This window comes from Mytilus trossulus, unplaced genomic scaffold (assembly GCF_036588685.1).
Source record: "Mytilus trossulus isolate FHL-02 unplaced genomic scaffold, PNRI_Mtr1.1.1.hap1 h1tg001398l__unscaffolded, whole genome shotgun sequence".
Classification (NCBI taxonomy): Eukaryota; Metazoa; Mollusca; class Bivalvia; order Mytilida; family Mytilidae; genus Mytilus; species Mytilus trossulus.
This window is the reverse complement of record NW_026963799.1, coordinates 1-17,957: the sequence shown is the minus strand read 5'-3', so window position 1 is coordinate 17,957 and position 17,957 is coordinate 1. Positions and strand designations below refer to the sequence as shown.

Sequence of the window (17,957 nt, the reverse complement as noted above, 5' to 3'; positions counted from 1 at the left end):
TTGTATAGTTTTACTCATTGTTGTAAATTAATTCTACTTCTCGCGCATGTAAAATAAATCGCATATTATTTTATTTTTTTATGTCTGTTCTCTGAAAAGTATTTTTTTCTTTTCTAATAATGTGATGGTTTTTTTTTTTCTCTTTTTCTCTCTCGCTTGTATTCATAACAGCATATGTCAGTGTAATAATGTATTCTCGTTCCTTTAAAACAAACTCTATATAAATTTTTAGCGTTACGGAAAAACGCGGGGAAAATAATTACGTCCCCTTCTACTGTTTCAATCATCGTTAATAGCGACGTCGCCTCAGAACGAGGGCAAACGATGGAAACTACAGTCGGCCGGTAAGTTTTTTCCTCCTTTTAAAATTAATTTAAACATAGCTGTACCGGTTAATTCCTTTAAAAAATAGAACAGATGAACTGTTTGTGTGTTTTTTATTTAAACGACAGAGTGAAAAGTCCGTGCTGATTGTGAAAAAGCGTTGAATTTATTTTGTGATCAATGAAATTTTCAAGGCTTTGAAATCTGCGTTCGTCGGACATAGAATGAATTAAAATTGTCATGTTGTTTTGTTCGATTAAGATTAAATACGAATACGTATACGTATGACATACGTTTAAAAATGCATTCTCCCTTTTATTGCGACTTGCCGTATTTCACAAGCCGCTTTTTTTATTTTCACACCAGTTTTGTCATGCAGAAATCGTTTCATGCTGTTGGGTAATTAAAGCAAAGCAAGATCTCGTGTTTCGTGTGCTTTTTGTATATACATTTGCAAAATTTGTGTAGCTTGTTTTAAAATTAAAACACCGTGTCTGAGTAAGACATAGGATTTATAGGCTTTGGAAACTCGGAAACATTTGAGTATCGCTTCTCGGCCTTTTGGCTAAGATCAAAGTGTAGTATCTGTTCTTATCAGCTTAATATCTGATACGTACCCCATGTGGGTACTTCGATATTAAACTGATTTTTGCAACTAGGTGAGATGTTAGGTGCTTGCACCGCTCTTGCCACGAGTTGGCCTGGTATTGCAGTACCTCCAGGATCGGCTCACTCCCCATTTCGGGGAGAAAATTAAAATAGAAAAATAGCTCCTTCTATAGTCTGAGAAACAGCCCCAGTAAAATATTCTCTAATACTTTTTCTATATTATTTTATGTTATGTATTGTATAGTTTTACTCATTGTTGTAAATTAATTCTACTTCTCGCGCATGTAAAATAAATCGCATATTATTTTATTTTTTTATGTCTGTTCTCTGAAAAGTATTTTTTTCTTTTCTAATAATGTGATGGTTTTTTTTTTTCTCTTTTTCTCTCTCGCTTGTATTCATAACAGCATATGTCAGTGTAATAATGTATTCTCGTTCCTTTAAAACAAACTCTATATAAATTTTTAGCGTTACGGAAAAACGCGGGGAAAATAATTACGTCCCCTTCTACTGTTTCAATCATCGTTAATAGCGACGTCGCCTCAGAACGAGGGCAAACGATGGAAACTACAGTCGGCCGGTAAGTTTTTTCCTCCTTTTAAAATTAATTTAAACATAGCTGTACCGGTTAATTCCTTTAAAAAATAGAACAGATGAACTGTTTGTGTGTTTTTTATTTAAACGACAGAGTGAAAAGTCCGTGCTGATTGTGAAAAAGCGTTGAATTTATTTTGTGATCAATGAAATTTTCAAGGCTTTGAAATCTGCGTTCGTCGGACATAGAATGAATTAAAATTGTCATGTTGTTTTGTTCGATTAAGATTAAATACGAATACGTATACGTATGACATACGTTTAAAAATGCATTCTCCCTTTTATTGCGACTTGCCGTATTTCACAAGCCGCTTTTTTTATTTTCACACCAGTTTTGTCATGCAGAAATCGTTTCATGCTGTTGGGTAATTAAAGCAAAGCAAGATCTCGTGTTTCGTGTGCTTTTTGTATATACATTTGCAAAATTTGTGTAGCTTGTTTTAAAATTAAAACACCGTGTCTGAGTAAGACATAGGATTTATAGGCTTTGGAAACTCGGAAACATTTGAGTATCGCTTCTCGGCCTTTTGGCTAAGATCAAAGTGTAGTATCTGTTCTTATCAGCTTAATATCTGATACGTACCCCATGTGGGTACTTCGATATTAAACTGATTTTTGCAACTAGGTGAGATGTTAGGTGCTTGCACCGCTCTTGCCACGAGTTGGCCTGGTATTGCAGTACCTCCAGGATCGGCTCACTCCCCATTTCGGGGAGAAAATTAAAATAGAAAAATAGCTCCTTCTATAGTCTGAGAAACAGCCCCAGTAAAATATTCTCTAATACTTTTTCTATATTATTTTATGTTATGTATTGTATAGTTTTACTCATTGTTGTAAATTAATTCTACTTCTCGCGCATGTAAAATAAATCGCATATTATTTTATTTTTTTATGTCTGTTCTCTGAAAAGTATTTTTTTCTTTTCTAATAATGTGATGGTTTTTTTTTTTCTCTTTTTCTCTCTCGCTTGTATTCATAACAGCATATGTCAGTGTAATAATGTATTCTCGTTCCTTTAAAACAAACTCTATATAAATTTTTAGCGTTACGGAAAAACGCGGGGAAAATAATTACGTCCCCTTCTACTGTTTCAATCATCGTTAATAGCGACGTCGCCTCAGAACGAGGGCAAACGATGGAAACTACAGTCGGCCGGTAAGTTTTTTCCTCCTTTTAAAATTAATTTAAACATAGCTGTACCGGTTAATTCCTTTAAAAAATAGAACAGATGAACTGTTTGTGTGTTTTTTATTTAAACGACAGAGTGAAAAGTCCGTGCTGATTGTGAAAAAGCGTTGAATTTATTTTGTGATCAATGAAATTTTCAAGGCTTTGAAATCTGCGTTCGTCGGACATAGAATGAATTAAAATTGTCATGTTGTTTTGTTCGATTAAGATTAAATACGAATACGTATACGTATGACATACGTTTAAAAATGCATTCTCCCTTTTATTGCGACTTGCCGTATTTCACAAGCCGCTTTTTTTATTTTCACACCAGTTTTGTCATGCAGAAATCGTTTCATGCTGTTGGGTAATTAAAGCAAAGCAAGATCTCGTGTTTCGTGTGCTTTTTGTATATACATTTGCAAAATTTGTGTAGCTTGTTTTAAAATTAAAACACCGTGTCTGAGTAAGACATAGGATTTATAGGCTTTGGAAACTCGGAAACATTTGAGTATCGCTTCTCGGCCTTTTGGCTAAGATCAAAGTGTAGTATCTGTTCTTATCAGCTTAATATCTGATACGTACCCCATGTGGGTACTTCGATATTAAACTGATTTTTGCAACTAGGTGAGATGTTAGGTGCTTGCACCGCTCTTGCCACGAGTTGGCCTGGTATTGCAGTACCTCCAGGATCGGCTCACTCCCCATTTCGGGGAGAAAATTAAAATAGAAAAATAGCTCCTTCTATAGTCTGAGAAACAGCCCCAGTAAAATATTCTCTAATACTTTTTCTATATTATTTTATGTTATGTATTGTATAGTTTTACTCATTGTTGTAAATTAATTCTACTTCTCGCGCATGTAAAATAAATCGCATATTATTTTATTTTTTTATGTCTGTTCTCTGAAAAGTATTTTTTTCTTTTCTAATAATGTGATGGTTTTTTTTTTTCTCTTTTTCTCTCTCGCTTGTATTCATAACAGCATATGTCAGTGTAATAATGTATTCTCGTTCCTTTAAAACAAACTCTATATAAATTTTTAGCGTTACGGAAAAACGCGGGGAAAATAATTACGTCCCCTTCTACTGTTTCAATCATCGTTAATAGCGACGTCGCCTCAGAACGAGGGCAAACGATGGAAACTACAGTCGGCCGGTAAGTTTTTTCCTCCTTTTAAAATTAATTTAAACATAGCTGTACCGGTTAATTCCTTTAAAAAATAGAACAGATGAACTGTTTGTGTGTTTTTTATTTAAACGACAGAGTGAAAAGTCCGTGCTGATTGTGAAAAAGCGTTGAATTTATTTTGTGATCAATGAAATTTTCAAGGCTTTGAAATCTGCGTTCGTCGGACATAGAATGAATTAAAATTGTCATGTTGTTTTGTTCGATTAAGATTAAATACGAATACGTATACGTATGACATACGTTTAAAAATGCATTCTCCCTTTTATTGCGACTTGCCGTATTTCACAAGCCGCTTTTTTTATTTTCACACCAGTTTTGTCATGCAGAAATCGTTTCATGCTGTTGGGTAATTAAAGCAAAGCAAGATCTCGTGTTTCGTGTGCTTTTTGTATATACATTTGCAAAATTTGTGTAGCTTGTTTTAAAATTAAAACACCGTGTCTGAGTAAGACATAGGATTTATAGGCTTTGGAAACTCGGAAACATTTGAGTATCGCTTCTCGGCCTTTTGGCTAAGATCAAAGTGTAGTATCTGTTCTTATCAGCTTAATATCTGATACGTACCCCATGTGGGTACTTCGATATTAAACTGATTTTTGCAACTAGGTGAGATGTTAGGTGCTTGCACCGCTCTTGCCACGAGTTGGCCTGGTATTGCAGTACCTCCAGGATCGGCTCACTCCCCATTTCGGGGAGAAAATTAAAATAGAAAAATAGCTCCTTCTATAGTCTGAGAAACAGCCCCAGTAAAATATTCTCTAATACTTTTTCTATATTATTTTATGTTATGTATTGTATAGTTTTACTCATTGTTGTAAATTAATTCTACTTCTCGCGCATGTAAAATAAATCGCATATTATTTTATTTTTTTATGTCTGTTCTCTGAAAAGTATTTTTTTCTTTTCTAATAATGTGATGGTTTTTTTTTTTCTCTTTTTCTCTCTCGCTTGTATTCATAACAGCATATGTCAGTGTAATAATGTATTCTCGTTCCTTTAAAACAAACTCTATATAAATTTTTAGCGTTACGGAAAAACGCGGGGAAAATAATTACGTCCCCTTCTACTGTTTCAATCATCGTTAATAGCGACGTCGCCTCAGAACGAGGGCAAACGATGGAAACTACAGTCGGCCGGTAAGTTTTTTCCTCCTTTTAAAATTAATTTAAACATAGCTGTACCGGTTAATTCCTTTAAAAAATAGAACAGATGAACTGTTTGTGTGTTTTTTATTTAAACGACAGAGTGAAAAGTCCGTGCTGATTGTGAAAAAGCGTTGAATTTATTTTGTGATCAATGAAATTTTCAAGGCTTTGAAATCTGCGTTCGTCGGACATAGAATGAATTAAAATTGTCATGTTGTTTTGTTCGATTAAGATTAAATACGAATACGTATACGTATGACATACGTTTAAAAATGCATTCTCCCTTTTATTGCGACTTGCCGTATTTCACAAGCCGCTTTTTTTATTTTCACACCAGTTTTGTCATGCAGAAATCGTTTCATGCTGTTGGGTAATTAAAGCAAAGCAAGATCTCGTGTTTCGTGTGCTTTTTGTATATACATTTGCAAAATTTGTGTAGCTTGTTTTAAAATTAAAACACCGTGTCTGAGTAAGACATAGGATTTATAGGCTTTGGAAACTCGGAAACATTTGAGTATCGCTTCTCGGCCTTTTGGCTAAGATCAAAGTGTAGTATCTGTTCTTATCAGCTTAATATCTGATACGTACCCCATGTGGGTACTTCGATATTAAACTGATTTTTGCAACTAGGTGAGATGTTAGGTGCTTGCACCGCTCTTGCCACGAGTTGGCCTGGTATTGCAGTACCTCCAGGATCGGCTCACTCCCCATTTCGGGGAGAAAATTAAAATAGAAAAATAGCTCCTTCTATAGTCTGAGAAACAGCCCCAGTAAAATATTCTCTAATACTTTTTCTATATTATTTTATGTTATGTATTGTATAGTTTTACTCATTGTTGTAAATTAATTCTACTTCTCGCGCATGTAAAATAAATCGCATATTATTTTATTTTTTTATGTCTGTTCTCTGAAAAGTATTTTTTTCTTTTCTAATAATGTGATGGTTTTTTTTTTTCTCTTTTTCTCTCTCGCTTGTATTCATAACAGCATATGTCAGTGTAATAATGTATTCTCGTTCCTTTAAAACAAACTCTATATAAATTTTTAGCGTTACGGAAAAACGCGGGGAAAATAATTACGTCCCCTTCTACTGTTTCAATCATCGTTAATAGCGACGTCGCCTCAGAACGAGGGCAAACGATGGAAACTACAGTCGGCCGGTAAGTTTTTTCCTCCTTTTAAAATTAATTTAAACATAGCTGTACCGGTTAATTCCTTTAAAAAATAGAACAGATGAACTGTTTGTGTGTTTTTTATTTAAACGACAGAGTGAAAAGTCCGTGCTGATTGTGAAAAAGCGTTGAATTTATTTTGTGATCAATGAAATTTTCAAGGCTTTGAAATCTGCGTTCGTCGGACATAGAATGAATTAAAATTGTCATGTTGTTTTGTTCGATTAAGATTAAATACGAATACGTATACGTATGACATACGTTTAAAAATGCATTCTCCCTTTTATTGCGACTTGCCGTATTTCACAAGCCGCTTTTTTTATTTTCACACCAGTTTTGTCATGCAGAAATCGTTTCATGCTGTTGGGTAATTAAAGCAAAGCAAGATCTCGTGTTTCGTGTGCTTTTTGTATATACATTTGCAAAATTTGTGTAGCTTGTTTTAAAATTAAAACACCGTGTCTGAGTAAGACATAGGATTTATAGGCTTTGGAAACTCGGAAACATTTGAGTATCGCTTCTCGGCCTTTTGGCTAAGATCAAAGTGTAGTATCTGTTCTTATCAGCTTAATATCTGATACGTACCCCATGTGGGTACTTCGATATTAAACTGATTTTTGCAACTAGGTGAGATGTTAGGTGCTTGCACCGCTCTTGCCACGAGTTGGCCTGGTATTGCAGTACCTCCAGGATCGGCTCACTCCCCATTTCGGGGAGAAAATTAAAATAGAAAAATAGCTCCTTCTATAGTCTGAGAAACAGCCCCAGTAAAATATTCTCTAATACTTTTTCTATATTATTTTATGTTATGTATTGTATAGTTTTACTCATTGTTGTAAATTAATTCTACTTCTCGCGCATGTAAAATAAATCGCATATTATTTTATTTTTTTATGTCTGTTCTCTGAAAAGTATTTTTTTCTTTTCTAATAATGTGATGGTTTTTTTTTTTCTCTTTTTCTCTCTCGCTTGTATTCATAACAGCATATGTCAGTGTAATAATGTATTCTCGTTCCTTTAAAACAAACTCTATATAAATTTTTAGCGTTACGGAAAAACGCGGGGAAAATAATTACGTCCCCTTCTACTGTTTCAATCATCGTTAATAGCGACGTCGCCTCAGAACGAGGGCAAACGATGGAAACTACAGTCGGCCGGTAAGTTTTTTCCTCCTTTTAAAATTAATTTAAACATAGCTGTACCGGTTAATTCCTTTAAAAAATAGAACAGATGAACTGTTTGTGTGTTTTTTATTTAAACGACAGAGTGAAAAGTCCGTGCTGATTGTGAAAAAGCGTTGAATTTATTTTGTGATCAATGAAATTTTCAAGGCTTTGAAATCTGCGTTCGTCGGACATAGAATGAATTAAAATTGTCATGTTGTTTTGTTCGATTAAGATTAAATACGAATACGTATACGTATGACATACGTTTAAAAATGCATTCTCCCTTTTATTGCGACTTGCCGTATTTCACAAGCCGCTTTTTTTATTTTCACACCAGTTTTGTCATGCAGAAATCGTTTCATGCTGTTGGGTAATTAAAGCAAAGCAAGATCTCGTGTTTCGTGTGCTTTTTGTATATACATTTGCAAAATTTGTGTAGCTTGTTTTAAAATTAAAACACCGTGTCTGAGTAAGACATAGGATTTATAGGCTTTGGAAACTCGGAAACATTTGAGTATCGCTTCTCGGCCTTTTGGCTAAGATCAAAGTGTAGTATCTGTTCTTATCAGCTTAATATCTGATACGTACCCCATGTGGGTACTTCGATATTAAACTGATTTTTGCAACTAGGTGAGATGTTAGGTGCTTGCACCGCTCTTGCCACGAGTTGGCCTGGTATTGCAGTACCTCCAGGATCGGCTCACTCCCCATTTCGGGGAGAAAATTAAAATAGAAAAATAGCTCCTTCTATAGTCTGAGAAACAGCCCCAGTAAAATATTCTCTAATACTTTTTCTATATTATTTTATGTTATGTATTGTATAGTTTTACTCATTGTTGTAAATTAATTCTACTTCTCGCGCATGTAAAATAAATCGCATATTATTTTATTTTTTTATGTCTGTTCTCTGAAAAGTATTTTTTTCTTTTCTAATAATGTGATGGTTTTTTTTTTTCTCTTTTTCTCTCTCGCTTGTATTCATAACAGCATATGTCAGTGTAATAATGTATTCTCGTTCCTTTAAAACAAACTCTATATAAATTTTTAGCGTTACGGAAAAACGCGGGGAAAATAATTACGTCCCCTTCTACTGTTTCAATCATCGTTAATAGCGACGTCGCCTCAGAACGAGGGCAAACGATGGAAACTACAGTCGGCCGGTAAGTTTTTTCCTCCTTTTAAAATTAATTTAAACATAGCTGTACCGGTTAATTCCTTTAAAAAATAGAACAGATGAACTGTTTGTGTGTTTTTTATTTAAACGACAGAGTGAAAAGTCCGTGCTGATTGTGAAAAAGCGTTGAATTTATTTTGTGATCAATGAAATTTTCAAGGCTTTGTAATCTGCGTTCGTCGGACATAGAATGAATTAAAATTGTCATGTTGTTTTGTTCGATTAAGATTAAATACGAATACGTATACGTATGACATACGTTTAAAAATGCATTCTCCCTTTTATTGCGACTTGCCGTATTTCACAAGCCGCTTTTTTTATTTTCACACCAGTTTTGTCATGCAGAAATCGTTTCATGCTGTTGGGTAATTAAAGCAAAGCAAGATCTCGTGTTTCGTGTGCTTTTTGTATATACATTTGCAAAATTTGTGTAGCTTGTTTTAAAATTAAAACACCGTGTCTGAGTAAGACATAGGATTTATAGGCTTTGGAAACTCGGAAACATTTGAGTATCGCTTCTCGGCCTTTTGGCTAAGATCAAAGTGTAGTATCTGTTCTTATCAGCTTAATATCTGATACGTACCCCATGTGGGTACTTCGATATTAAACTGATTTTTGCAACTAGGTGAGATGTTAGGTGCTTGCACCGCTCTTGCCACGAGTTGGCCTGGTATTGCAGTACCTCCAGGATCGGCTCACTCCCCATTTCGGGGAGAAAATTAAAATAGAAAAATAGCTCCTTCTATAGTCTGAGAAACAGCCCCAGTAAAATATTCTCTAATACTTTTTCTATATTATTTTATGTTATGTATTGTATAGTTTTACTCATTGTTGTAAATTAATTCTACTTCTCGCGCATGTAAAATAAATCGCATATTATTTTATTTTTTTATGTCTGTTCTCTGAAAAGTATTTTTTTCTTTTCTAATAATGTGATGGTTTTTTTTTTTCTCTTTTTCTCTCTCGCTTGTATTCATAACAGCATATGTCAGTGTAATAATGTATTCTCGTTCCTTTAAAACAAACTCTATATAAATTTTTAGCGTTACGGAAAAACGCGGGGAAAATAATTACGTCCCCTTCTACTGTTTCAATCATCGTTAATAGCGACGTCGCCTCAGAACGAGGGCAAACGATGGAAACTACAGTCGGCCGGTAAGTTTTTTCCTCCTTTTAAAATTAATTTAAACATAGCTGTACCGGTTAATTCCTTTAAAAAATAGAACAGATGAACTGTTTGTGTGTTTTTTATTTAAACGACAGAGTGAAAAGTCCGTGCTGATTGTGAAAAAGCGTTGAATTTATTTTGTGATCAATGAAATTTTCAAGGCTTTGAAATCTGCGTTCGTCGGACATAGAATGAATTAAAATTGTCATGTTGTTTTGTTCGATTAAGATTAAATACGAATACGTATACGTATGACATACGTTTAAAAATGCATTCTCCCTTTTATTGCGACTTGCCGTATTTCACAAGCCGCTTTTTTTATTTTCACACCAGTTTTGTCATGCAGAAATCGTTTCATGCTGTTGGGTAATTAAAGCAAAGCAAGATCTCGTGTTTCGTGTGCTTTTTGTATATACATTTGCAAAATTTGTGTAGCTTGTTTTAAAATTAAAACACCGTGTCTGAGTAAGACATAGGATTTATAGGCTTTGGAAACTCGGAAACATTTGAGTATCGCTTCTCGGCCTTTTGGCTAAGATCAAAGTGTAGTATCTGTTCTTATCAGCTTAATATCTGATACGTACCCCATGTGGGTACTTCGATATTAAACTGATTTTTGCAACTAGGTGAGATGTTAGGTGCTTGCACCGCTCTTGCCACGAGTTGGCCTGGTATTGCAGTACCTCCAGGATCGGCTCACTCCCCATTTCGGGGAGAAAATTAAAATAGAAAAATAGCTCCTTCTATAGTCTGAGAAACAGCCCCAGTAAAATATTCTCTAATACTTTTTCTATATTATTTTATGTTATGTATTGTATAGTTTTACTCATTGTTGTAAATTAATTCTACTTCTCGCGCATGTAAAATAAATCGCATATTATTTTATTTTTTTATGTCTGTTCTCTGAAAAGTATTTTTTTCTTTTCTAATAATGTGATGGTTTTTTTTTTTTCTCTTTTTCTCTCTCGCTTGTATTCATAACAGCATATGTCAGTGTAATAATGTATTCTCGTTCCTTTAAAACAAACTCTATATAAATTTTTAGCGTTACGGAAAAACGCGGGGAAAATAATTACGTCCCCTTCTACTGTTTCAATCATCGTTAATAGCGACGTCGCCTCAGAACGAGGGCAAACGATGGAAACTACAGTCGGCCGGTAAGTTTTTTCCTCCTTTTAAAATTAATTTAAACATAGCTGTACCGGTTAATTCCTTTAAAAAATAGAACAGATGAACTGTTTGTGTGTTTTTTATTTAAACGACAGAGTGAAAAGTCCGTGCTGATTGTGAAAAAGCGTTGAATTTATTTTGTGATCAATGAAATTTTCAAGGCTTTGAAATCTGCGTTCGTCGGACATAGAATGAATTAAAATTGTCATGTTGTTTTGTTCGATTAAGATTAAATACGAATACGTATACGTATGACATACGTTTAAAAATGCATTCTCCCTTTTATTGCGACTTGCCGTATTTCACAAGCCGCTTTTTTTATTTTCACACCAGTTTTGTCATGCAGAAATCGTTTCATGCTGTTGGGTAATTAAAGCAAAGCAAGATCTCGTGTTTCGTGTGCTTTTTGTATATACATTTGCAAAATTTGTGTAGCTTGTTTTAAAATTAAAACACCGTGTCTGAGTAAGACATAGGATTTATAGGCTTTGGAAACTCGGAAACATTTGAGTATCGCTTCTCGGCCTTTTGGCTAAGATCAAAGTGTAGTATCTGTTCTTATCAGCTTAATATCTGATACGTACCCCATGTGGGTACTTCGATATTAAACTGATTTTTGCAACTAGGTGAGATGTTAGGTGCTTGCACCGCTCTTGCCACGAGTTGGCCTGGTATTGCAGTACCTCCAGGATCGGCTCACTCCCCATTTCGGGGAGAAAATTAAAATAGAAAAATAGCTCCTTCTATAGTCTGAGAAACAGCCCCAGTAAAATATTCTCTAATACTTTTTCTATATTATTTTATGTTATGTATTGTATAGTTTTACTCATTGTTGTAAATTAATTCTACTTCTCGCGCATGTAAAATAAATCGCATATTATTTTATTTTTTTATGTCTGTTCTCTGAAAAGTATTTTTTTCTTTTCTAATAATGTGATGGTTTTTTTTTTTTCTCTTTTTCTCTCTCGCTTGTATTCATAACAGCATATGTCAGTGTAATAATGTATTCTCGTTCCTTTAAAACAAACTCTATATAAATTTTTAGCGTTACGGAAAAACGCGGGGAAAATAATTACGTCCCCTTCTACTGTTTCAATCATCGTTAATAGCGACGTCGCCTCAGAACGAGGGCAAACGATGGAAACTACAGTCGGCCGGTAAGTTTTTTCCTCCTTTTAAAATTAATTTAAACATAGCTGTACCGGTTAATTCCTTTAAAAAATAGAACAGATGAACTGTTTGTGTGTTTTTTATTTAAACGACAGAGTGAAAAGTCCGTGCTGATTGTGAAAAAGCGTTGAATTTATTTTGTGATCAATGAAATTTTCAAGGCTTTGAAATCTGCGTTCGTCGGACATAGAATGAATTAAAATTGTCATGTTGTTTTGTTCGATTAAGATTAAATACGAATACGTATACGTATGACATACGTTTAAAAATGCATTCTCCCTTTTATTGCGACTTGCCGTATTTCACAAGCCGCTTTTTTTATTTTCACACCAGTTTTGTCATGCAGAAATCGTTTCATGCTGTTGGGTAATTAAAGCAAAGCAAGATCTCGTGTTTCGTGTGCTTTTTGTATATACATTTGCAAAATTTGTGTAGCTTGTTTTAAAATTAAAACACCGTGTCTGAGTAAGACATAGGATTTATAGGCTTTGGAAACTCGGAAACATTTGAGTATCGCTTCTCGGCCTTTTGGCTAAGATCAAAGTGTAGTATCTGTTCTTATCAGCTTAATATCTGATACGTACCCCATGTGGGTACTTCGATATTAAACTGATTTTTGCAACTAGGTGAGATGTTAGGTGCTTGCACCGCTCTTGCCACGAGTTGGCCTGGTATTGCAGTACCTCCAGGATCGGCTCACTCCCCATTTCGGGGAGAAAATTAAAATAGAAAAATAGCTCCTTCTATAGTCTGAGAAACAGCCCCAGTAAAATATTCTCTAATACTTTTTCTATATTATTTTATGTTATGTATTGTATAGTTTTACTCATTGTTGTAAATTAATTCTACTTCTCGCGCATGTAAAATAAATCGCATATTATTTTATTTTTTTATGTCTGTTCTCTGAAAAGTATTTTTTTCTTTTCTAATAATGTGATGGTTTTTTTTTTTCTCTTTTTCTCTCTCGCTTGTATTCATAACAGCATATGTCAGTGTAATAATGTATTCTCGTTCCTTTAAAACAAACTCTATATAAATTTTTAGCGTTACGGAAAAACGCGGGGAAAATAATTACGTCCCCTTCTACTGTTTCAATCATCGTTAATAGCGACGTCGCCTCAGAACGAGGGCAAACGATGGAAACTACAGTCGGCCGGTAAGTTTTTTCCTCCTTTTAAAATTAATTTAAACATAGCTGTACCGGTTAATTCCTTTAAAAAATAGAACAGATGAACTGTTTGTGTGTTTTTTATTTAAACGACAGAGTGAAAAGTCCGTGCTGATTGTGAAAAAGCGTTGAATTTATTTTGTGATCAATGAAATTTTCAAGGCTTTGTAATCTGCGTTCGTCGGACATAGAATGAATTAAAATTGTCATGTTGTTTTGTTCGATTAAGATTAAATACGAATACGTATACGTATGACATACGTTTAAAAATGCATTCTCCCTTTTATTGCGACTTGCCGTATTTCACAAGCCGCTTTTTTTATTTTCACACCAGTTTTGTCATGCAGAAATCGTTTCATGCTGTTGGGTAATTAAAGCAAAGCAAGATCTCGTGTTTCGTGTGCTTTTTGTATATACATTTGCAAAATTTGTGTAGCTTGTTTTAAAATTAAAACACCGTGTCTGAGTAAGACATAGGATTTATAGGCTTTGGAAACTCGGAAACATTTGAGTATCGCTTCTCGGCCTTTTGGCTAAGATCAAAGTGTAGTATCTGTTCTTATCAGCTTAATATCTGATACGTACCCCATGTGGGTACTTCGATATTAAACTGATTTTTGCAACTAGGTGAGATGTTAGGTGCTTGCACCGCTCTTGCCACGAGTTGGCCTGGTATTGCAGTACCTCCAGGATCGGCTCACTCCCCATTTCGGGGAGAAAATTAAAATAGAAAAATAGCTCCTTCTATAGTCTGAGAAACAGCCCCAGTAAAATATTCTCTAATACTTTTTCTATATTATTTTATGTTATGTATTGTATAGTTTTACTCATTGTTGTAAATTAATTCTACTTCTCGCGCATGTAAAATAAATCGCATATTATTTTATTTTTTTATGTCTGTTCTCTGAAAAGTATTTTTTTCTTTTCTAATAATGTGATGGTTTTTTTTTTTCTCTTTTTCTCTCTCGCTTGTATTCATAACAGCATATGTCAGTGTAATAATGTATTCTCGTTCCTTTAAAACAAACTCTATATAAATTTTTAGCGTTACGGAAAAACGCGGGGAAAATAATTACGTCCCCTTCTACTGTTTCAATCATCGTTAATAGCGACGTCGCCTCAGAACGAGGGCAAACGATGGAAACTACAGTCGGCCGGTAAGTTTTTTCCTCCTTTTAAAATTAATTTAAACATAGCTGTACCGGTTAATTCCTTTAAAAAATAGAACAGATGAACTGTTTGTGTGTTTTTTATTTAAACGACAGAGTGAAAAGTCCGTGCTGATTGTGAAAAAGCGTTGAATTTATTTTGTGATCAATGAAATTTTCAAGGCTTTGAAATCTGCGTTCGTCGGACATAGAATGAATTAAAATTGTCATGTTGTTTTGTTCGATTAAGATTAAATACGAATACGTATACGTATGACATACGTTTAAAAATGCATTCTCCCTTTTATTGCGACTTGCCGTATTTCACAAGCCGCTTTTTTTATTTTCACACCAGTTTTGTCATGCAGAAATCGTTTCATGCTGTTGGGTAATTAAAGCAAAGCAAGATCTCGTGTTTCGTGTGCTTTTTGTATATACATTTGCAAAATTTGTGTAGCTTGTTTTAAAATTAAAACACCGTGTCTGAGTAAGACATAGGATTTATAGGCTTTGGAAACTCGGAAACATTTGAGTATCGCTTCTCGGCCTTTTGGCTAAGATCAAAGTGTAGTATCTGTTCTTATCAGCTTAATATCTGATACGTACCCCATGTGGGTACTTCGATATTAAACTGATTTTTGCAACTAGGTGAGATGTTAGGTGCTTGCACCGCTCTTGCCACGAGTTGGCCTGGTATTGCAGTACCTCCAGGATCGGCTCACTCCCCATTTCGGGGAGAAAATTAAAATAGAAAAATAGCTCCTTCTATAGTCTGAGAAACAGCCCCAGTAAAATATTCTCTAATACTTTTTCTATATTATTTTATGTTATGTATTGTATAGTTTTACTCATTGTTGTAAATTAATTCTACTTCTCGCGCATGTAAAATAAATCGCATATTATTTTATTTTTTTATGTCTGTTCTCTGAAAAGTATTTTTTTCTTTTCTAATAATGTGATGGTTTTTTTTTTTTCTCTTTTTCTCTCTCGCTTGTATTCATAACAGCATATGTCAGTGTAATAATGTATTCTCGTTCCTTTAAAACAAACTCTATATAAATTTTTAGCGTTACGGAAAAACGCGGGGAAAATAATTACGTCCCCTTCTACTGTTTCAATCATCGTTAATAGCGACGTCGCCTCAGAACGAGGGCAAACGATGGAAACTACAGTCGGCCGGTAAGTTTTTTCCTCCTTTTAAAATTAATTTAAACATAGCTGTACCGGTTAATTCCTTTAAAAAATAGAACAGATGAACTGTTTGTGTGTTTTTTATTTAAACGACAGAGTGAAAAGTCCGTGCTGATTGTGAAAAAGCGTTGAATTTATTTTGTGATCAATGAAATTTTCAAGGCTTTGAAATCTGCGTTCGTCGGACATAGAATGAATTAAAATTGTCATGTTGTTTTGTTCGATTAAGATTAAATACGAATACGTATACGTATGACATACGTTTAAAAATGCATTCTCCCTTTTATTGCGACTTGCCGTATTTCACAAGCCGCTTTTTTTATTTTCACACCAGTTTTGTCATGCAGAAATCGTTTCATGCTGTTGGGTAATTAAAGCAAAGCAAGATCTCGTGTTTCGTGTGCTTTTTGTATATACATTTGCAAAATTTGTGTAGCTTGTTTTAAAATTAAAACACCGTGTCTGAGTAAGACATAGGATTTATAGGCTTTGGAAACTCGGAAACATTTGAGTATCGCTTCTCGGCCTTTTGGCTAAGATCAAAGTGTAGTATCTGTTCTTATCAGCTTAATATCTGATACGTACCCCATGTGGGTACTTCGATATTAAACTGATTTTTGCAACTAGGTGAGATGTTAGGTGCTTGCACCGCTCTTGCCACGAGTTGGCCTGGTATTGCAGTACCTCCAGGATCGGCTCACTCCCCATTTCGGGGAGAAAATTAAAATAGAAAAATAGCTCCTTCTATAGTCTGAGAAACAGCCCCAGTAAAATATTCTCTAATACTTTTTCTATATTATTTTATGTTATGTATTGTATAGTTTTACTCATTGTTGTAAATTAATTCTACTTCTCGCGCATGTAAAATAAATCGCATATTATTTTATTTTTTTATGTCTGTTCTCTGAAAAGTATTTTTTTCTTTTCTAATAATGTGATGGTTTTTTTTTTTTCTCTTTTTCTCTCTCGCTTGTATTCATAACAGCATATGTCAGTGTAATAATGTATTCTCGTTCCTTTAAAACAAACTCTATATAAATTTTTAGCGTTACGGAAAAACGCGGGGAAAATAATTACGTCCCCTTCTACTGTTTCAATCATCGTTAATAGCGACGTCGCCTCAGAACGAGGGCAAACGATGGAAACTACAGTCGGCCGGTAAGTTTTTTCCTCCTTTTAAAATTAATTTAAACATAGCTGTACCGGTTAATTCCTTTAAAAAATAGAACAGATGAACTGTTTGTGTGTTTTTTATTTAAACGACAGAGTGAAAAGTCCGTGCTGATTGTGAAAAAGCGTTGAATTTATTTTGTGATCAATGAAATTTTCAAGGCTTTGAAATCTGCGTTCGTCGGACATAGAATGAATTAAAATTGTCATGTTGTTTTGTTCGATTAAGATTAAATACGAATACGTATACGTATGACATACGTTTAAAAATGCATTCTCCCTTTTATTGCGACTTGCCGTATTTCACAAGCCGCTTTTTTTATTTTCACACCAGTTTTGTCATGCAGAAATCGTTTCATGCTGTTGGGTAATTAAAGCAAAGCAAGATCTCGTGTTTCGTGTGCTTTTTGTATATACATTTGCAAAATTTGTGTAGCTTGTTTTAAAATTAAAACACCGTGTCTGAGTAAGACATAGGATTTATAGGCTTTGGAAACTCGGAAACATTTGAGTATCGCTTCTCGGCCTTTTGGCTAAGATCAAAGTGTAGTATCTGTTCTTATCAGCTTAATATCTGATACGTACCCCATGTGGGTACTTCGATATTAAACTGATTTTTGCAACTAGGTGAGATGTTAGGTGCTTGCACCGCTCTTGCCACGAGTTGGCCTGGTATTGCAGTACCTCCAGGATCGGCTCACTCCCCATTTCGGGGAGAAAATTAAAATAGAAAAATAGCTCCTTCTATAGTCTGAGAAACAGCCCCAGTAAAATATTCTCTAATACTTTTTCTATATTATTTTATGTTATGTATTGTATAGTTTTACTCATTGTTGTAAATTAATTCTACTTCTCGCGCATGTAAAATAAATCGCATATTATTTTATTTTTTTATGTCTGTTCTCTGAAAAGTATTTTTTTCTTTTCTAATAATGTGATGGTTTTTTTTTTTCTCTTTTTCTCTCTCGCTTGTATTCATAACAGCATATGTCAGTGTAATAATGTATTCTCGTTCCTTTAAAACAAACTCTATATAAATTTTTAGCGTTACGGAAAAACGCGGGGAAAATAATTACGTCCCCTTCTACTGTTTCAATCATCGTTAATAGCGACGTCGCCTCAGAACGAGGGCAAACGATGGAAACTACAGTCGGCCGGTAAGTTTTTTCCTCCTTTTAAAATTAATTTAAACATAGCTGTACCGGTTAATTCCTTTAAAAAATAGAACAGA

The 17,957-nt window shown here is 34.3% G+C and overlaps 15 non-coding genes across 15 annotated transcripts; all 15 read left to right on the top strand.

Moving 5' to 3' along the window:
- The first annotated feature begins 869 nt into the window (after positions 1-869).
- Positions 870-1,062, top strand: LOC134704412 (U2 spliceosomal RNA). Its single transcript, XR_010105395.1, has one exon. It is a non-coding gene; the product is annotated as a U2 spliceosomal RNA (small nuclear RNA).
- A 976-nt stretch (positions 1,063-2,038) lies between these two features.
- LOC134704411 (U2 spliceosomal RNA) lies at positions 2,039-2,231 on the top strand. The gene has a single exon (XR_010105394.1). It is a non-coding gene; the product is annotated as a U2 spliceosomal RNA (small nuclear RNA).
- Positions 2,232-3,207: 976 nt separating this feature from the next.
- On the top strand, positions 3,208-3,400 carry LOC134704409 (U2 spliceosomal RNA). The gene has a single exon (XR_010105393.1). It is a non-coding gene; the product is annotated as a U2 spliceosomal RNA (small nuclear RNA).
- Positions 3,401-4,376: 976 nt separating this feature from the next.
- LOC134704408 (U2 spliceosomal RNA) lies at positions 4,377-4,569 on the top strand. The gene has a single exon (XR_010105392.1). It is a non-coding gene; the product is annotated as a U2 spliceosomal RNA (small nuclear RNA).
- Positions 4,570-5,545: 976 nt separating this feature from the next.
- Positions 5,546-5,738, top strand: LOC134704407 (U2 spliceosomal RNA). The gene has a single exon (XR_010105391.1). It is a non-coding gene; the product is annotated as a U2 spliceosomal RNA (small nuclear RNA).
- Positions 5,739-6,714: 976 nt separating this feature from the next.
- LOC134704406 (U2 spliceosomal RNA) lies at positions 6,715-6,907 on the top strand. Its single transcript, XR_010105390.1, has one exon. It is a non-coding gene; the product is annotated as a U2 spliceosomal RNA (small nuclear RNA).
- Positions 6,908-7,883: 976 nt separating this feature from the next.
- LOC134704405 (U2 spliceosomal RNA) lies at positions 7,884-8,076 on the top strand. Its single transcript, XR_010105389.1, has one exon. It is a non-coding gene; the product is annotated as a U2 spliceosomal RNA (small nuclear RNA).
- Positions 8,077-9,052: 976 nt separating this feature from the next.
- On the top strand, positions 9,053-9,245 carry LOC134704404 (U2 spliceosomal RNA). Its single transcript, XR_010105388.1, has one exon. It is a non-coding gene; the product is annotated as a U2 spliceosomal RNA (small nuclear RNA).
- A 976-nt stretch (positions 9,246-10,221) lies between these two features.
- Positions 10,222-10,414, top strand: LOC134704403 (U2 spliceosomal RNA). The gene has a single exon (XR_010105387.1). It is a non-coding gene; the product is annotated as a U2 spliceosomal RNA (small nuclear RNA).
- A 977-nt stretch (positions 10,415-11,391) lies between these two features.
- On the top strand, positions 11,392-11,584 carry LOC134704402 (U2 spliceosomal RNA). The gene has a single exon (XR_010105386.1). It is a non-coding gene; the product is annotated as a U2 spliceosomal RNA (small nuclear RNA).
- A 977-nt stretch (positions 11,585-12,561) lies between these two features.
- LOC134704416 (U2 spliceosomal RNA) lies at positions 12,562-12,754 on the top strand. Its single transcript, XR_010105399.1, has one exon. It is a non-coding gene; the product is annotated as a U2 spliceosomal RNA (small nuclear RNA).
- Positions 12,755-13,730: 976 nt separating this feature from the next.
- LOC134704415 (U2 spliceosomal RNA) lies at positions 13,731-13,923 on the top strand. Its single transcript, XR_010105398.1, has one exon. It is a non-coding gene; the product is annotated as a U2 spliceosomal RNA (small nuclear RNA).
- A 976-nt stretch (positions 13,924-14,899) lies between these two features.
- Positions 14,900-15,092, top strand: LOC134704414 (U2 spliceosomal RNA). Its single transcript, XR_010105397.1, has one exon. It is a non-coding gene; the product is annotated as a U2 spliceosomal RNA (small nuclear RNA).
- A 977-nt stretch (positions 15,093-16,069) lies between these two features.
- Positions 16,070-16,262, top strand: LOC134704413 (U2 spliceosomal RNA). The gene has a single exon (XR_010105396.1). It is a non-coding gene; the product is annotated as a U2 spliceosomal RNA (small nuclear RNA).
- A 977-nt stretch (positions 16,263-17,239) lies between these two features.
- On the top strand, positions 17,240-17,432 carry LOC134704401 (U2 spliceosomal RNA). Its single transcript, XR_010105385.1, has one exon. It is a non-coding gene; the product is annotated as a U2 spliceosomal RNA (small nuclear RNA).
- The last annotated feature ends 525 nt before the right edge of the window (positions 17,433-17,957 follow it).